This window comes from Centruroides sculpturatus, unplaced genomic scaffold, assembly GCF_000671375.1.
Source record: "Centruroides sculpturatus isolate CEXI.00-Female unplaced genomic scaffold, Cexi_2.0 scaffold85, whole genome shotgun sequence".
Taxonomy (NCBI): domain Eukaryota; kingdom Metazoa; phylum Arthropoda; class Arachnida; order Scorpiones; family Buthidae; genus Centruroides; species Centruroides sculpturatus.
The window spans coordinates 1,057,516-1,076,684 of NW_019384798.1; the positions used below are offsets into that span (position 1 = coordinate 1,057,516).

Here is a 19,169-nt window from a genome sequence, read left to right on the forward strand (position 1 = left end):
AGTTGAAAAATTAATTGTGTATTAGTGCTAAAAAATCCGTTGTACAATGGAAAAAGTATTTTAATTTAATCCTTTCTTCGTATAGTTTTCTTCCTCGATCTATTTCTTAAATTTTTTTGTCTATTAAGATTATTTATTAATCAGAACTTAACACTTCCGATTAAATAATAAATAATCGTAATATAGTGTATAATATGTTCTTAATAATTTGTACATATAATTTACTATCATTTTACTTCTCTTTTTCGATATACTTCTTTTTATTTTTGGAAAAAATTTGCTGTATAATTTTATCAATTATGAAAGTCAAGTTCAAAACCACAATACGCCGGTTAAATTCAAAACGATATATATGTTATGGACAAAGTGATTAATACGGGCATTATGAATAATGACCAACAAAATCGGGCATTGTAATAAATTTCAATAATTTATTAAATTGACCGGTCATTATGAATACTGCTACCACCTAGTCGGGCAAAGTGATAATAATATGTTGAGGAGTGATCATCCGACATAGTTAGCCAATCAGAACTTACATCTTACTTGCTCACGCGTATTGCATTTAGTACCGAATTTTAAATTTATGTGACCAGTAGTTGATCTTTTTTCTTTGACAAAAGTAACGATCATGGAGGAATCATTAAGTGATATGAATAATCGATTAAACGAGCTAAAAACAAAAGGACTGAAGAAGTAGCATATATTATTTTGGTTTTTTTTAACAATTTTTGGTGCACCGAGTATTCTACAAAGTGATAATGGCAGAGAATTCGCCAATAATATCATCAAACAAATGTGTAATATGTGGTCCGAGTTAAAAATGGTGCATGGAAAGCCCAGGCAATCACAAAGTCAGGGTTCAGTAGAAAGATGTAATCAAGACGTAGAAAATATGCTTAGTTCTTGGTTGGAGATTAATAATACTGACAAATGGTCGGAAGGATTACGTTTTGTACTACTGATGAAAAATCAAGCGCACCATACTGGTATAAACTGCAGCCCCTAAGAGGCCATGTTTGGAGCAAAGTTAAACGTTGGACTAAAGAATTTTATACCCAACGAATCGTTGTTCAACGTTAATACGCAAGAGGATCTACAGAGACTTTTTAAAACTATCAACGAAGTAAGTCAAAGTTGCTCAAACTCTGAAAGTCCGGGTACCGTCTAAGAAAACATTATAAAATATTATTTCATAATGCTACCCTTACATAGCAATGTAACTGATGAAGTTCAAAGATCTACATCGTCTTCACGTGAAAAAAAATCTAAACCAGGATGTTATTAGTATTACAGAATTGGTGAATGAAGAAGAAACAATCCAAACAATTGATCCAAAAATAGAAGAAAAAATAAGAAGTGTTTCTAAAACAAGGGCTTTGTTTAATCTTAAAAAGCAAGCAGAAAAAATGATTAATACATCAAATTCCAAATACACAGCAGCTATTGTTGGTGATACAGTAAGGATTCGTGTACCTGATGTAGATCGAGCCCGCAGTGATGGAAAAAATATTTTAGGTGTCGTTGTTGCGGTTAAAGATAAAAACCTTTACAAACTGGGTACCAAACATGGCATATTAAATCTATTATATTCCAGAAACCAATTTACTGTTTGTAAAGAAAACTTTATTTCTGTTGGAGATGTACCGGGTGCAGAAATTTCGCTTAGAGAATGTGCAAGAATGTCATCAATTTCTGAAGGCCACAACTATAGTTAATGCTGCTGAAAAATTGGTTGAAAATCTAATAGATGCAAATGCTACCAAAGAAAAAAAATTTATGTAATTCCAAATGTCATGAAAATGTTAATTGCTCAAATAAATAAACTAAAAAGCATTTAATTTTTTATATAATTTATACCAAAAATTGTTAATAATACTTTTCGTTAATATTAGTTTAATTAATATAGTTAATAGTACTTTGATATAATTTACAAAAAATAAATATTTATAAATGAAATAAGTGGAGTTTTTTTAATCAAGTTTAAAATTCTGTACTAAACGCTGTACGATACGCACACGCAACTCAGCGTGCCGATTGGCTAGCGTATGTCAGATGATCACTCCTCAACTTATTATTATCACTTTGCCCGACTAGGTGATAGCAGTATTCATAATGACCGGTCAATTTGATAAATTAATCAATATTTATCACACTGCCCGCCCTATTTGGTCATTATTCATAATGCCCGGTCATTATGAATAATGCCCGATTAATCACTTTGTCCATAACATATATATTACAAATAAATGTATGTACAGTTACAAAAGCTCACAAACAAACATTTACAAAACGTCAGAATTTAACAAAGTTCAACACATTTATCCACTGCAACAGGTCCGTCGAAAAGACACCTTGCGACGAACTAACTCTAAAGTCATTTACAACTCAACGAGACGAAACAGCTTAGGCGAACTAAAGTCAAACATGAGTTCCCTTCATGCGTCCAAGGCGAACTGAATTTCCCGCCACAACTCAATCCTTTTATATGGATTGAAACCGCATTGGATTCCACCAATCAGCGCTTACCAGCGCTACACGACGTCCGCCGATGGTCCGATGTCTCTCAACCAATCAGCGGTCGAGTCTTCAAAAGTGGTCCGATTGCCGTCTCTATGGCGACAACCGTCGTTCGCCGAAAGAATGGAGAAGCGCGGGAAATCGCATGACAGACGATTTTTTTATCCCGACAATGAATTAAAATTTTTTTATTAGTGTTGACTTGACACGAAAAGAAATGGCATCTACTCGTGGTCGAAAAATTCGTTGCCTTCTTAAACGACTCTTTCGTCTCTTTCTAACGCTTCGATTACGATCAGAATAGCGTATCTGTCAGCATTTTCACTTTCGTGTAGCGATCTCACATGCTCGACTCAACGTGAGTAGCAACTCACATGGTGAGATGGCACGTGAGTTAAAACTCGAGACTACCGATTTGACGTCAGAGTGTGAGATGGTACCACGTGACAACTTCAACACGTTGGGAGTTGTAACACGAAAAATTCGAGACTAGGGCCCAGCTAAGTATAAAATTCCGGTACTAACCTAATATATATGTTTAGAAAAAGGCTAAAAATATTTTAAAAATCGTATAGTAAGTACTGTATAATACAAGTACATATGTGGTATATATGGTCAAGACTGACGAGAGTCATAAAGACTGGTATGTGGGTGCAATCGGTACCAACACAGACTCTACGGTTACAACTAACTGTTTATTTGACATGAAAGAAGCTTACAAGGTTTCCGCGATTTTGGAAGTTCAAAGTCGGCGGCGGCCTCTGGGTCTTCCTCTCCTTTTCAAGATATTCCCAAAAAGATTGTCTCTAATTCGCAAATGAGAATAACTTCGATGTCTACACGGCTCCGGGACAACGAGGTCGACTTCCGGTGATGAGAAGATGGCAATCTGAGGAAGGGAGACGTAGACGAAGATAGGCACATACACAACAATTGGTCCGAAACTTGGAATTTTCGGGAGAAGCCGTCACGTCTTTGAATTTATGGGTTTTTATAAATTTCCGTTTTGATCTCCCATTCCGATTGGTAGCTTTTCCTCGTCCTCGCTTTCTGAGTGGTTGATAACTTGTTACTGCGTGTAACAAGATCTCAACTTCGATCGTGGGAGAGGTCAAAATCCAAGTTTAATTCGATCTCAACCGGATATCGTCGATCTTAGGACTTACATTCTTCTATTGTTTATACATTTACGTCGCGTTTTTCGTACAAACATATTTCCAGCTTTTTTTTTCTCTTTCAAAATATATTTTAACGAGAATTTTAGTGAGGGTTCGGACCTGTCCAGAGCCTCATACATATAAGTACAATATTTAAAAATATGAAAAATTCACGTTTAGTGCTACACGTTCCTTTACCTTCTGCACTTCTAAATTACTTGCCCAATCCGTGGGCAAACAACAATATAACGTGATAATTTCGCTTATTCGTTCAAACATCGATCAAGAGGAAAGCGACCACAATTTCACTGTTTCGCTCAGGCACAGAAGTGTCTGGCACACTTCTCTCCCTTATCGCTAATGGCGCTGTTGTAAATCCGTGGTATACAACAGATAAAGAAAGAAAAGATGAAAAACTGCAGTTTTTCATCTTTTCTTTCTTTATCTATGGGCCGTCCTAACTCATGTAGGGCTTTATTTCTGCAGCAAATATTAAATAAATTAATAGGCTAAATATAGCAATTAATACTTTAATAGCTACTAAATTGTTAGCTTTCTTGAAAGTTGGGAAATTTGAGAGTCACAATTCGCAAGTTGGATTGTCGAACAAATCGAAGAGCAGCTTGAAAACCTAACTTGCTTTTGTATTTTATTTGTATTTATCGTTATTTCTGAGAATGTATATTCCTATAGGTGTAACTTTGTATACATGTTTATTTTGTAATACAATTTCTGTTTTTTAATTAAATGCATTGCGAATCGATGAAAGCTTCGTCAAGAATCAGCAGTAATTTGTGCAATTATTTAAATTTAGAGAAATAGAACTGATACATCATTTAGCCAATTCGAACTTCTCTATCTCATTGGTTTAATATGGATTGTGCAGCTTGTCCGGTTATATTGCTCTGAAAGAGCGATAGTGTTAGCATTCGATAATCCAGCCGAAGCCGTTTAACTTCTTGGCCTTAACCCGGAAGTTATTTTAAGGGTAACTGGCTCCTATTCAGGCGTTACAGACGCGGAGAAAACCCGGAAAACTCTACGCGGCAGGCCCATCCTGGGCCCTTAGTCTAGAGTTTTTCGTGTTGTATTCGAATTGACGTCATTGAACTTACTCGTGTTACTATGACTCGCATAATCGGTAGTCTCGAGTTACACCCATCGAGCGAACTGGAAAGGCGAACGGAAATACGTCATACTCACTTGGTTGCGTGTGTCGTTAAGCATGATGGGATTATTTACAGTGCATCTGGGTTTACGACTATAATGATTCGACCAATCAACTTTACTGTAACAAGTTGTAAACAAATCAACGTGAATTTACACGTGTTATAGTTTTGTCTTATAGCAATATAGTACACAGAAACAAAATGGAAACCTCCAAGGTTTTATTTTTAAAAATAAGCAAAAAGAACAAAAATAAATATTAGTAACATATATAGAAAATAATAATAAAATGAATAGTGGAAAATTCGACAACGAATTTACAAGAAAGAATACAAGTCGATTTCTGACGTCACAAACAAATAACCCGAATGGCCGAACGACTCCTAAAACAGTGGAGTAATAGCGAAGTAAGAGCCAATGTTTAGCCGAAGTTCGTTAGAGAACAGTCAGCAATAGACGATCGTCGTCTTCGCAACGCATTTTAAACCGCAGTTGAGCCATCCAACATCTATAGGCCGTTCTGTTGATAAACGTCGTTTAACGTAAACTCTGTCTCTGCAATCAGCTGCCAGTGTTCAGGGAACGGAATCGCTGCCAATCCAAACCAAACGAATCTATTACGGGACATTGTAATTTTCAACGCGAATGTTGAGTGTTGAAGTCAACAATTTGACGTCATCAACGACGTTCCAACTCGAGTACGAAGTGCTTAGTTCCCATAATTCCATTCTCAGCAAGATGGATTCCATTCAAATGTCTTACCCACAATTCATTGGAAAGTAGCAGTCAACATATCTGTTGAGTGCTGAGTGTGTTGAGTCAGCGCTGAGTCAGCGTTGAAAATGGAATGTCCCGTTAGTTTTCATTCATCAAAATTTAAATAATTGTACGAAATATTTTATTTCTAAAAGTCAGTAAAAATTTATTATTTAATTTATTAATACTCTATCGAATAATGTATCATTAAATTTAGTATTTTTATAGTTTAAAATCGAAATAAAATTTCATTAATTTAGTATAAATAAAACGATAGAATTAATTTACGTACGAAACTTCTTTTGGTCACCAGAGGCGCTAGTCGTTTTATTGTGGGAAAACGGTAACGCGGATTGTTCTGTTATTTCAAAGATTTATCATTAAATAATTTGATGAAAGGTATATTTAATCATTTATTTTCACTCGGATGATCTACTTTATATATCTATGAATACTCAAACCTGTAAATTTCTTTCTTTTTAAGGTTTTAAACGTCGTTATCTTCGCAAATTCGAAAACTTAACCTTTGTGTAAGTGGCTGTAATTAGGACTTTTTGGTATCTTTCCGTTTCAAATTATCATAATTCTCTATAATAATAATAATATTTAAACTCTCGAAGGTAAGACTTAATTACTCGACACAAATACCATCTTCCTGTCTGTTATAAGTAACTGATCAAATATGGTAATTATTAACTGTAAGCATGGCTTTCCGTAGAAATTTATTTAAATCTTTTAATGCTTTTTTTTTCTTACAGTTAAATAAGATATTTTCTCTTAGAGATTGAGATTATTCTAGAACTTATTGATATTTCTAGATATTCTTAACCTCACTTTATTAATATGACTTTAATTAGAAAACTGTTGTTGAGTAGATTAGTATTGATGTGAAATTTTTTATATTTATTTCAGTAACGTCTAATGAAACAGGTATGAAATGTAATCAATTAATTGAAAATGTTATATAGTCTTATATGGTTGGTCTTATATTGCCAAAGTACAGAATGATAAAATACTAAACTTGACACAATACAGTAGTTGTTGAGTTGTGAAACTGCACATGCAAAATCCCACACATCATTAATTCTTTATAATACTCATATAATTCTTAAGATAAGAAAAAGAAACAAATACACTCATCAACTTCAAGGCCATTGAGAGGGAAGCTAATGATTTTTTTCCCTAGGTGTGGAGAAAAATTACTGTTATTTTTCTAACCAGAAATGTGTAAGACTTTTTTTTTTATTAATAAACATTCCACATGTTCCATTTGTTTAAAAAATAATAGCAAAACTGACCCACTAAGGAACAAAAGGGACATGACCACATAGGAACTCTCAATGACGGTTAATGTCCAGATACGTGGACTGTCATGGCAGCATTTCCTGTTTTCCGACTGCCAGCCTCGACACCGGAGCGGTTTGGAGACGACATGTCACGTGACGACGCAAGCGAACAGCGGCAGCTGCTGCGCCACGGCAGCGTCGGTGGCTGTCATGGCGCCTCATCGCTGATTCCAGCAAACAAAAGGAAACAGTGGGGACGCACGTTCTAACCTAACCTATTCTAATAAATTACCACAATTATTACCGATTAAATTATTAGAATAGGTTAGGTTAGGTTAGAACGTGCGTCCCCACTGTTTCCTTTTCTTTTCCAGAATCAGAGATGAGCCGCCATGACAGTCTACGTATATGGATGTTAACCCGCGCATTGGTTTTCCCCGTTTATCGCGGCGCAGCAGCTGCCGCCGTTCGCTCGCGTCGTCGTGTGACATGTCGTCTCCAAACAGCTACAGTGTCGAGGCTGGCAGTCGGAAAACAGGAAATGCTGCCATGACAGTCCACGTATCTGGACATTAACCCTCATGACTCTGATCACCTTTTTATGTGAAAAAATGTTATTGCACCATAATTTACTCTTGACATGACATAAATAATGTTGAATGGAAAAAAGGAATATAGAGTTGTATTGATTTTACATTCAATACTGACTGATGTGAGTTTATTAAACAGCATGCTTATTAACAAGAAATTTGTTGTCGAATGCTTTAAGTTGCTATTTCATATTCAGTAGCCAAACATCACATGAAAAGTTAATATAAGTATTTGGTATAGTTCTAAATAAGTTAAACGTATTAATGCATAATAAGTAATCTTTGTATTTTGTTTTCATAAAAGATATTTGTGTATCAAAAGTGTATATATGTGGTTAATATACATTATAAAATAATATATTGACCACATGTATTCATTTTTGAAAGACTGATTTTCAAAATACATTATAATAATATATATGGTAGTACAATTAAGCACAAAGTATAATTACAATTGAAAATGTTTTTTTTTGGCATAAAGATATACAATTTGACTGAAATGTTTTAATAGTTTACTAGTTTTTCTATTTCAAACAATAAAATATACCTAAATACTTTTGGGTTCACACCATTTATTTTTAGGATACACACTGCCCTGAGACACTTATTTCCATTGTGGTTCAGCCAGGCCCATAATGGGGTGGCTGAGTAGTAAGTGACAGGGCCTGTAAAATCTGAGATAGACTACCCCAAATAATTCCTGGGGTTTTTAACTCACTCGAATTTGAACCTTGGTCCTAGAGTGGTAGGTTGGGCCCTGGCTCTTAGTTGGCTCTTATTATATATTAGGACAGCAATTATATATTATATATCAGGTGGCTGAGATGATTTAAGGCATTAACCTATCACCTTGGAAGACCTGGGATTAAGTCCAAGTAAACAACTCCAGGAATTTTTTTCATGGATGGTTTGCCTTGGATATGTTTGGGCCCCCTTGTTAACCTGGTCAAACTCAAGATGGTTATGGAAAAAATGCCACCTTGGTGCCTACAATACAGAAAGAGTGAAAAATCAAAATTTAAAAATATTTTTCTCCATAAAAATTTTGCACAGACTGTACAGTTGAAAATAAAAACAATAACATTAATTTTAAGTTCTAAACTTCTTAAAATTTGATTCTAATTTCTGTAATAATGAGATAACATCTATTGTCTGAATAAATTGCTCTTGATTGTTGTTTCAGTAGTAGGGAAGAAAAATAAAGTGATAATAAAACTAAACTTTAGCATAACTTCGATTTTTATATTATAGTTTCATATGCATAAGATATCTAATAAAAACATTTGAAAGACTATAAATTAATACATTATTTTTATAAAATGCTATATTTTTATACATAAGACTTTAGTTTGTTTTATTAAATGATTTCATATGAAATCATTTAATAAAACATATAAAAAATATATGAGAAACATGATGATTTTTAAGGATAACATTTCTATCATTAACAAGAATATCAATTGAAAGATGAATTCTTGCAGAATCTAGTTTACTAACGGGTGTTCATACTCATTCTAACATTAAATAACTTTGCATTAACACAGCATTCAGATCCATATAGTATTTCCCATACCTGTTGCTTACATAGCCACTTCAATTGTATGGTAAACTTAATTTTTTTTAAATTAGTTTTTCAATTTCTTTATTACATTTTAAACAAAGTAACAATGATTTTTTTTTCAAACCAGGCTGTGGAGTTGAAGTCATGGAATTAGTCAATCAGAAGTAAATTTGTTGCTAGAGGAATCAAAGTTTGAGTCAGCAAAAATGGAACAACTAAGTCACTCCTTGTTTCTTTTTAATATGCACTTTATATGGTTTAAGTTAAAGATCTTAACTTCCTATCTTGTAATGTAGGTGCTTCCTGTAATACAAGATCTTACTTAATGATGATTTCCCTACTTCATGATCTTTCTTTGCATAGCACTTAACTACTGTTGAATTTCTGTTCAGAAATTTATAATTGGAAACATTCTCTATTAGCTAATTCTAAATTTTTATTGTCAAAGAAATGTATATAAAATGGATAAGAAAGATTCAGATTAAATTTAGTGTTTTTGAATACTTTACTATAGTATAACCATAGTTGGAAAAAATTTTGTCTATCAGTGTGTGGTTGAAGATGTTAGTGGTGAAAAACTGAAAATATTTATTTAATTAAAATGCCTCAATGTCCTTGACTTACTAAAATATAAATTTTTGTCTACAAGTACATACCTTCTAATATCAGGACTTATTATACTGGCTTTACAGATAATGCTACAGAGTTTCACAGAAAACAATTTATTTTATTTAATATATCTGTAATTCAGGTATATTAAATAAAATAAAAAAATTGTTTTCTGTGAAACTCTGTAGCATTATCTGTAAAGCCAGTATAATAAGTCCTGATTATTAGAAGATATGTACTTGTATACGAAAATTTATATGAAAATATTTATCTTTATTTTCTACAATTTCAACAAGAATGGCTGATGATTCACTTGATAGTGATGAAATGCCATTCTGGGATAGTTTTATTAAAGTATTTTTAACTTATTATGTAGAGGCAGGAGTGGGAGTTGAATCTTCTGAAATTCTATGTTTGTTAAGTTATAGCAATGCAACACTTGGACGATCTGCCTAGGGGAATGCCTTTCGGGAGGTCTTTTTAAGGGAAACCTGCCCCCTGTTTAGCATTACAGACGTGGAGAAAACCCAGAAAACTCCACATGGCCAGCCCGTCCGAGCGAGGTGCGAACCCACGACCGAATTCCCACTGTTTAGGGTACAAAGACCACTTGGCCACTGGTGGGCACGAAATTCTGAGTTTGAGTTGGGAGCTTGATCTACTGACTCCACAGCAGTGATTTTAATTACAAGAAGGAATGTTTTTATTTAAAATTGTTTTTCAAAAACTAAATTATAATGCTTTCTCCATTGGATGGAACATTGTTTTTTTAGTTTTGAGATTAGTAGGTAATCATGATCTGATTCATATACAAGGATGTAGCCAGAAAGGGTAGTGTTTCCCACACTAACTCTCTTATAATCCTCACCATGTGCTGCCTCATAAGTTTTAAAAGTAAAAAAGTCAAGTTTGATTTTCTGTTTTACAGTATACTTGGATACAAAAATCCTTTTCTCTAATAATAGTTCCATTAATATTTTATGCATATGTGTGTGATATTTTGAACTTACAACCAAGCTTAAACAAACATGGAGCCATAGTTGCATCAGTTAGTTACTTAGACATTGCTTCAATTATTTTAACCATTTTCCTTATACTTCTTCAGCTGTAGATAGTGTTTTCTTCTCTTCCATTCTCTTAATTACTGTATTTTACAGCAAATAACATGCAATTGATTTCAACATACACTAAATATTTTTTCATAAATATTCTATTTGATTTAAGTCACTGTGCCTTTGGCACTTTTCAACAAATTTTATTTTTACTGTAAAATTAGAATGCATGCTTTTATCTATCAGAGAAAAAGAGTAGTATAAAAGAATTCATTTACAATTAAAATTTACCATTCAAATATCCTACATGAATATATGTAAAAGCTACTTAGCTATAGCAAATAATAATATCTTTGTGAATTATTCAATAGCATTTTTAATGCAGAGTTTGAGTTAGGCTTGGTAGAGGTTACCTGTAGTCCACTGAAGGCCATTCAGAGAATTAGCCTTTGGGGATAACACCTTCACATATAAGATGTAGGGCAGTGTATTTTTTTTTATACTAAAGTCACATCTTATATGCCATAAAATTCAGTAAATCATATGATGTGCTTTTTGCAATGCCTGTGCATTTAAAATGGTCTATAGTGAAAAGTTTACCTTTCATTAAATTTCTATTATGTTTTCTACATTTTTCTTCTTTTAGTCCTTCCATTTCTAAAAGTTAAATGATGTTGAATAAGCAACTCAAAGGTGGCAAAAATCTGTTTATTCAATTTTTGGTTAAATTTCTTTAGGTAGCCAAAATGGAGGCGCTTCGGTTAGGTTCGTTTCGTTTCCGTTAGATTAGCTACATTTTTAGTAGACGTTTCCTTTTATTTATTTATTTATTTTGTTCAAGAACAACCATGAATCAATAACTACTGACGTTTGGCACAGGGCGGCCTGCCGGCGGCTCCCCTACGGGAGGAGTCCGTCTGGACCACAAACAGTTGGAAGCGCGGCTATGTTGGCTACCTAAAATAAATCTAACCAACTTTGTAAATCAAACATTTTCGGTCAGTAAGCAGTACTGGAAAGTAAAGGTTAAACGAGTGAGTACGAGATTGTTCAAAATACAGTAGAACATCGATTATCCGGAAGTCAACTATCCGAAACGTCAATTATCCGAAAGAATTCCAGTCGGCAAATTTAAATTTTCGCCAATGCTGTGGCGCTGCAATCTTTGGCTATGTCTTGGGCTACTCAAATATTTTACATTTTTGATACTAAATTAACTTCTGAAGTATAATTTTTTATTATTTTTATATTTTTCAATATATTTATTTTGTTTGTACAAAATAAAAAAATAATTTTTAACAATACAATACTTTTCGTTAGGCTTAATATCGACGAAAATTCAATGCGAAGCGACACGCAACGGAGAAAAATTTCAACATGGGATAGGTCAATATATTTTGTTCGTACATGATCGGTTATCCGAAATATCGAGCTTCCGAACAACCCCAGTCACAATTGATTCGGATAATCGACGCTCTACTGTACCAGTATTCAGAAGATATTGAAGATATTGTGATTATCTAAACATTTTAAAATTTAACTTTATTACTTTTATTTGATATTTTTTGTGACCAACTAGAAAATCTGTCCATAATTTTATTTATTTATTTACTTAAAAAATGTCTTTGCTCCAAATATTAAGACTACTATAAAATCAAAACTTTTTCATCCTATATTAATAAATTTATTTTATGCTTAATTTTATACTTGGTTAGTTTTAGAAATGTAGTTTTTAAGATTGTTTTAGTAATTTTTGCCAATATAAAATATATATTTTTATTGGGCTGCAATTTGAAAAAATTGTAGACCAACAATAAAATTTCCACTATCATTTGTATGTCTTTCCTTAATCTTGAGAATGGAGTTAGATAGATGAACTCCGAGACTACGAGTAGATATAGAAACCTTAGGGACAGAAGGCCCCGACTAAGTATATATGAGCACTACTAATTTGAGTTGGTCAGCATATATTTTAAGTTAAATAAATTAAAAATACGATTAAAAATTGCAGTCTGGCATTGTGATGATGTCACGATAGATAATTGCTCGTTATTAATATATCATTTAAAAATATTACTTTTATTAATAAAAGTGCTAATTATAATCTGACAGGTGTCTATTATAAATTCATGTTACAGGATTTTGTTGACTTGATATAACACTTCTTGGTTAAAACTAAGTCTCATAAGTTGATTAATATTTATCGCTTAAAATAAGTCATGACTATAAGCAGCTTTGTTAATGTTTGAATTCTGGAGTATTTTAGATTTGTAATTAATTACAAATCTAAATTCTCCAGAATGTCAAAGTATAAACACGTTATTGTATGGGCTCTATATGATAAGTATTTTTACTACAAAATACCTGGCCATGCCTCTTCATGACGTATAAGCAGTTTTACGTTCATCATTCAGTAGTTTCTTTATCTATTATGTTTTCACTGTTCAGAGATAATTTAGTGAATTTTGATTTGAATAATGTTCATGTAAAAATTATTTTTAAAATAACTCTTTTTAATTAAAGGCTATAAATATCCATTCCAATGAGCCGCCAGATAAATTTAAACTTTCTCGTTTTAATATTTAAGTTTATTTTAAAAAATTAACGTATTACGGATATATTTTTTATCAATTATATTTTAGAAATTTATGCCAGCTAGTAATCGTACAGAAAGTAATAGAACTCCGCGATCGACCTGTTGGTCGATTTTGTTATATTCAATACAACGAACTTCCGATTTACCTGTTGCGGGTTTACCGTGTCGGTGACGGCAGGAACGCATGCGCAAGAGTCGTATTGTTCTCGATAGTGCGTGTCTAGTGTTTTTATGAGTAGTCTTCGTGATTGGTAACTGGCTATATTTCGTATTGTGCTGTGTATTTTACTTTTAGTTCACTTTAAGAGTGCCCGTTATTGCGCACATAGTCATTTTCAAATAATTTGCGTACTTACCGCGGAATTCGAAATGCCATGGTCAGTGATCCTTCCATTACTTCGCTAAATGGGAAGTTGACTGCAATGAAATGTGCTTCAACCTTTACGTGAATGTTCAATTATGCGATAAGTCCCAAAAGCTTCGGAATCACTGATCTATCCAACGCTAAAATTATTTTTATATATAGCGTGAAATTTGTAAAATTTCTGGACTGCGTGATCACTTTACCATTGCTTTCAGCAGCATCGACAGAAGTAGGTAAGCTTACAAAGCAAAAGAAATGAGCGCTATCGAAAAGCGAAAAAAATGGCTTCCAAACTGTTAAAATATAAAGTTTTTTTTTAATAATATAAAATGGCAAAAAGCTTAATTTTGAGGGTAGGGATGAGTTTTATAATAAAAAAAAAATTGCAAATGCTAATCATGATTTTACTCGTTATTAAATCTGATTTTACTGGAGATACACACGATCCTCATTATTTCCCACCCTTCGACCTATATTATCCAAAATTTAAGAGCATCAATCCCCTAATAAACCTCCCTGCAAAATTTCAGAAATTTTCGACAAAAAACGCAGGAGTTAAGTTTCAAACAGAGTAGAACAAATCGTGCCCCCACACACTAACATCTATACATACAGAAATTTCCCTCGAATTGTTTTGCTTTTCTCGACGTTTCAAGGTGTCTTAAGTTCAAAAATGTAAAAATATGGGGGCTCATTTTTTGCCGGATCGCCATACTTTCCCTCTGTATAACATCCGGAAAGTAAAAATTCCTACAATTAATTTAGTGAAAACCGGATGGCCAAGCATTAGTGTGGCAACCTGTCCCTCTTGGGATCCAGGATCGAAACCGGGTTGAGAAAACTCTGAATTTTTTCGGAGGGTGGTCTATCTGGATATGTCGGGCCTCGTCCTCGTCATCCGGCCGCCTATCATGGCCTATTTAGCAGACCCCACAATGAGTTTGCTATAAAAAAAAAGGTTCTTTTAGTTCCTACTGGGCGAAGAGTTATCGAAATGCGTTATTATATTAAGTGGGGAAATTTCCTGTTGAGATACTTCTGTTTTTGCAGAGCAGAAGATATGAAAGGTAAGAGAGAAATCCGTGCATTCCCCCATCGAATCGCAGCCTGTATATGTTTTGGACTTCACTGAAAAATTTTTCAAAAACAAAATAGCCGAAAGGTATGTCGATTAGTTTATTTGCTATTAAAGTTGATAATCTTCAGAAAGCTAGTTGAATTTTTTATATATAGCTAAAGTTTAAAGATTATAAATTAAATAAATATTTATTTTCTTTAAAATTTATTACAAAACTAGCTTAACCGTCGCGCATTGCTGCGATCTCAGAAGAAACGAAATTCAAGCAAACTCGTTATGATAAAATTAAATTTACATTTTATCATTTTTAGTGAAACTTATTATTATTATATTATTATTAATTTTCATCGGGAAAACATTTGAAAGTGTCGTTTTAATTCTATTTATTGGAGTGCTTGTGGATACACGATATTTTTTGTGTACACAAATAAATCAGAAGGTTTTCCGATGCGTGAGCTGGCCACATACAGTTGTACATGGGAGAAGCACGGATTCTTTAAATTTAGCCCACATACTCGCAGAGATTGTTAGAAGTGCGGTATACCCCATTTTTATATATTTTTTGAATCCTTTATAATTTTGATTATTTAAGTGCTTTTTCCTCTCTTCCTTGGCATGTTGTGAAATTTCTGATAGTTGGGTAATAAACCGTTTTATTGTAATTTGTCTTTTTAAATTATTTTGAGTTGATATTAAAATTTGGAAAAGGGGGATCCCTAGATCGGTAAAATAGGCGAATTTCCTTCTACAACTTCGGTTGTTGTTCGGGATACAGTTAAGGTTAACAAAGTTCGAGCGAATACGTAATTAGCAAAAAAAAAAGTTGAAATAAAGTGATTACACAAAAATTATTACAAATATCGTAAATAACAAATGCATATATAGAGATTTTTTTTGGAGGGGGAAAATGGTCTTCACAATTTGAAATCGATCGAACACTGTAAAATGCTCGTATACACGCGCGCCATCTATCGTAGGATAAATGTACTATGCCAGAAACCTTCGCGATAGTGTATTAAAAAACTTCCCAAAGTTTCACGGCAATCGGATAAACGGTGTGGTAATGCATGAAGGACAGACACACACACACACACACACATTCATTTTTATATATATATAGATAACTTATGTAAATAAATGAGGATGTTTGTTTGTTCGCTATATACGTCTAGGCCGTTGGACCAATTGCTACGAAACTCGGCAGTCACGCTCAAATACTTTTAATTTGGATTATGTCGTACATCCCACCCTACATTATCGATTCATTTCTGTCTACATTTGATTGCCGGCTTTACACAGAGCACTATCTATTGGAAAAAAATTGACAAAATAATTAAATATAATTCCTGCAAAAAAAGATATAATTTTTAAAAATATACATTATATTCACTTTATTACTGCGACAATGATATAAGCGCGAAATAGATGAGCCTTTACTGTGACAGGTAGCACATAGTACTTGCCTGCATGGAGTGTAGTAGTGTTTTGCTCTCGTACATCATACTTATCCTATTAGCAATAGATTCGTGCTGGTTATGTATGTAACTCTGTCCGAGGCAAATTTTTGAATCGAAATAACGTGACTTGCGGTACAAATCGGAAGTTCATATATAGTTAATCTGGGCCTCCTGCCCCAAGCTTTCCACATCTGATCTCAACTTTCATCTATCTAACTCTTTTCTCGAGATTAAAGAAGGACAGATAGGGAACGACAGTCGGAATTTATAGATCTCTTAATTTTTTTTCAAATTTCAGCCCAATAATTTGTCTATAAATGCAATTTACGAGAGCATACTTCCCACATAGTTTATACAATCTGTTGCCAAAATTTAAACACTTAAATAATTGCTTTTATGTGATAATTATTATCTTTACAAGATTTTTTTTTATTTAAACAAGCTTTATATGAGTCTTTTGGACGTTAAGGTTAGCAAGTTCGATCACATGAGGGCCATCACAATCTCTCTTACACGGATCACTTTTCAAATATTAATAGTAGACCGGTATTAAGTAGTAGTCGACCGTCCTCTCTTTCAAGAGGTCAACGACTACTTTTGGTCGAATTACTTTTACCCCCTTCCGCAACAGTCCCTTCTTTTTATCGGACTAGCGGTATGGTGGCAATCGAATAGGAAAATTACATAATACAAGGTTACCTGCTAGCACAAAATTTGTTTAATTTGTTTTCGAGAGTACCGAGTTTAAATATTTGGTCCGCTTTTTGCGAAATTTGATTGGTTGACAGACTACCGTTTGATATTTGGCTGTGAATGGTACAGTTTCTTACAGTTAACATTAGAAAATGATATCTGGAAAATTTAAGATATATTTTCGATTCTGTTTACCTGCTTATTGAATTTGTGCCATTTCGTACCATCCGAGTATCGCAATAAACGTGACAATGGTAGGCTGAAATAACCAAACTCTATATGGTTTTCGTTTTAATGTTCGTTATATTAACATTTGTAAATATAAATCAAATACTATCTTACACAAGTGTTTATCACACCATGTGTCAAGATAACCTATGTAAATATAAATCAAATATTAATACTATATAGTATAATATAATTTAATGGAAGTGTTAAAGTACGAAATAATAATCTTAATCTTTGCTGCTGTTGTTTTTGCCCGAACAACGCCGGGCTCTTCTAGTAATTTATAAATCGTTTGAATGTTTTTATGAACACGTCACTTAATGACGTCTCGTGTATATAGCGCATACTAAGATGTTTAGCTGAATTCTGTTTTGGGAATTTTTATATATAAACTTGATTTCATCTATTTGCCAACGTTGAAATTGCCGACTTAAATATTTGAAAATTGCGATGTTATTGCAATTGATAATTTTATTTTAAAAAGAAATTGTAAATTTCCACTAACTCTGAGTATAAGAGAGTTGAAAGTTGTCCGATTTAGTGGGATGTTTTGTCCAATGATGTGAAACGAAAAGGTACAGTACAGTAATTTAATGCACGATATCGCAAATATTAGCATATCGAAAACACTCGTTAATTGTAAATTCTCTGTTGTCGATAATTTTACTTTGATAATCGTCAAATTTTGACCCTGTTTTTTTTTCATTTCATTTTTGCACTTTAACATTACAGGAGCTCAATAACTAAAACACGCCTTTAAATCTTGTTCCTAATCTCAAAAATTTGTCGGCATTAGCGGGAGTTTACTGTGTAATGAAATTATTGAAGTTCAAGGAACTGTTTCCTTACAATCAATCATATCATCAGTCATTTTTTATATCATGTTCTATTAAAGTAATTATATCAATGCATATCTTATAATCGAGATAGGTTAATAATAATAATAATAATCGCAGAGCCTAAACGGTTAGGAGTTAAAAGTTGAAATTTGGTACACAGTGTACGTCACGAGAATATACAATAAGAAGGGATTTTTCAAAATTCCTCCCCACGGGGAGAGGGAGAGAATTAACGCTTATCCTAAACTCATCTACTGTATTATTTTAGATGCAATTTTTTATTTTTAACTGCGTTTTAGTAGGGTATGCCATGATAATGCACATTAAGAAGGGATTTTTGGAAATTACACCTTCTCCCTGAAGGAAGAGGAGGAGAGAGTTAGTTTTAGTCAGTATAAAGTGAAAATAATAAAGAAGGAAAATAAATAGTGATACATATAGTATACATTTTGGCAGTTAATAAATATTTTAATCATTTCCACTTTTCGGGTAACTCAAAAACAATATATCCAAAATAAACGAGTTGGAACGAATATTTGAATTCATTCCAAATTCAAAAAATTCGAAATATTGAATTTGAAATATAATGTTCCACACAAGTTTTTTTTAGAATTTAAAATTAATCATTTTATTCAAGTAAGTTATCTATTATAATGAAAAATTTTCAGATTTTTTTTATTTTGTAGGTTATTTAAATTTTTATTTTTTAGGTTACTTAAATGAAAAGTCTTTTTAAATACTAAGAATGTATTCAGATAAAATTCAATAATGATTTTAATCATTTTTTCTATTAGATATCCGATAAATACAATAGTGAAAACGAAATTTCTAATAAATTTGACTTTAAATCTTATAATATACAGTAATCGAAATGGGTTGATAATAATAATACAGTAGAGCCTCGATTATCCGACCAAATTGGGGACTGGGGTTGGTCGGATAATTGAAAAGTCGGATAACCGAAAAGTATGAAAAAATCCATTATTAGTGTAGTATATTATTATATCCCATGTAATTAGTATATTAGTATATCGCTATTAACCTACTTCGCGTTGAATTTTCATCGATGTTAACCCTAACAAAAGTTTTTTTAAATAATAATCGTCGTTATTGTATCGTTAAAAATTAGAAAATTAAGCCTCGTTTAAATACTGGCTCCCTTTCATGGTCGAATGAGTGTTGCCAGCTAAAACACGTAAAAATAATATTAAAGTAG

The 19,169-nt window shown here is 32.8% G+C and overlaps 1 protein-coding gene across 2 annotated transcripts in view; it reads left to right on the forward strand.

Moving 5' to 3' along the window:
* Positions 1-5,896: 5,896 nt before the first annotated feature.
* Positions 5,897-19,169, forward strand: part of LOC111629450 — a 42,103-nt gene continuing 28,830 nt past the window's right edge. The window contains exons 1-2 of one of the 2 annotated variants that reach the window (XM_023373352.1): positions 5,897-5,999; positions 6,085-6,130. The gene's annotated coding sequence lies outside the window, so the exon portion shown is untranslated. Of the gene's footprint in view, positions 6,000-6,084; positions 6,131-14,804; positions 14,821-19,169 lie in introns of those variants that run through there. The other variant, XM_023373354.1, reaches the window with a different exon arrangement.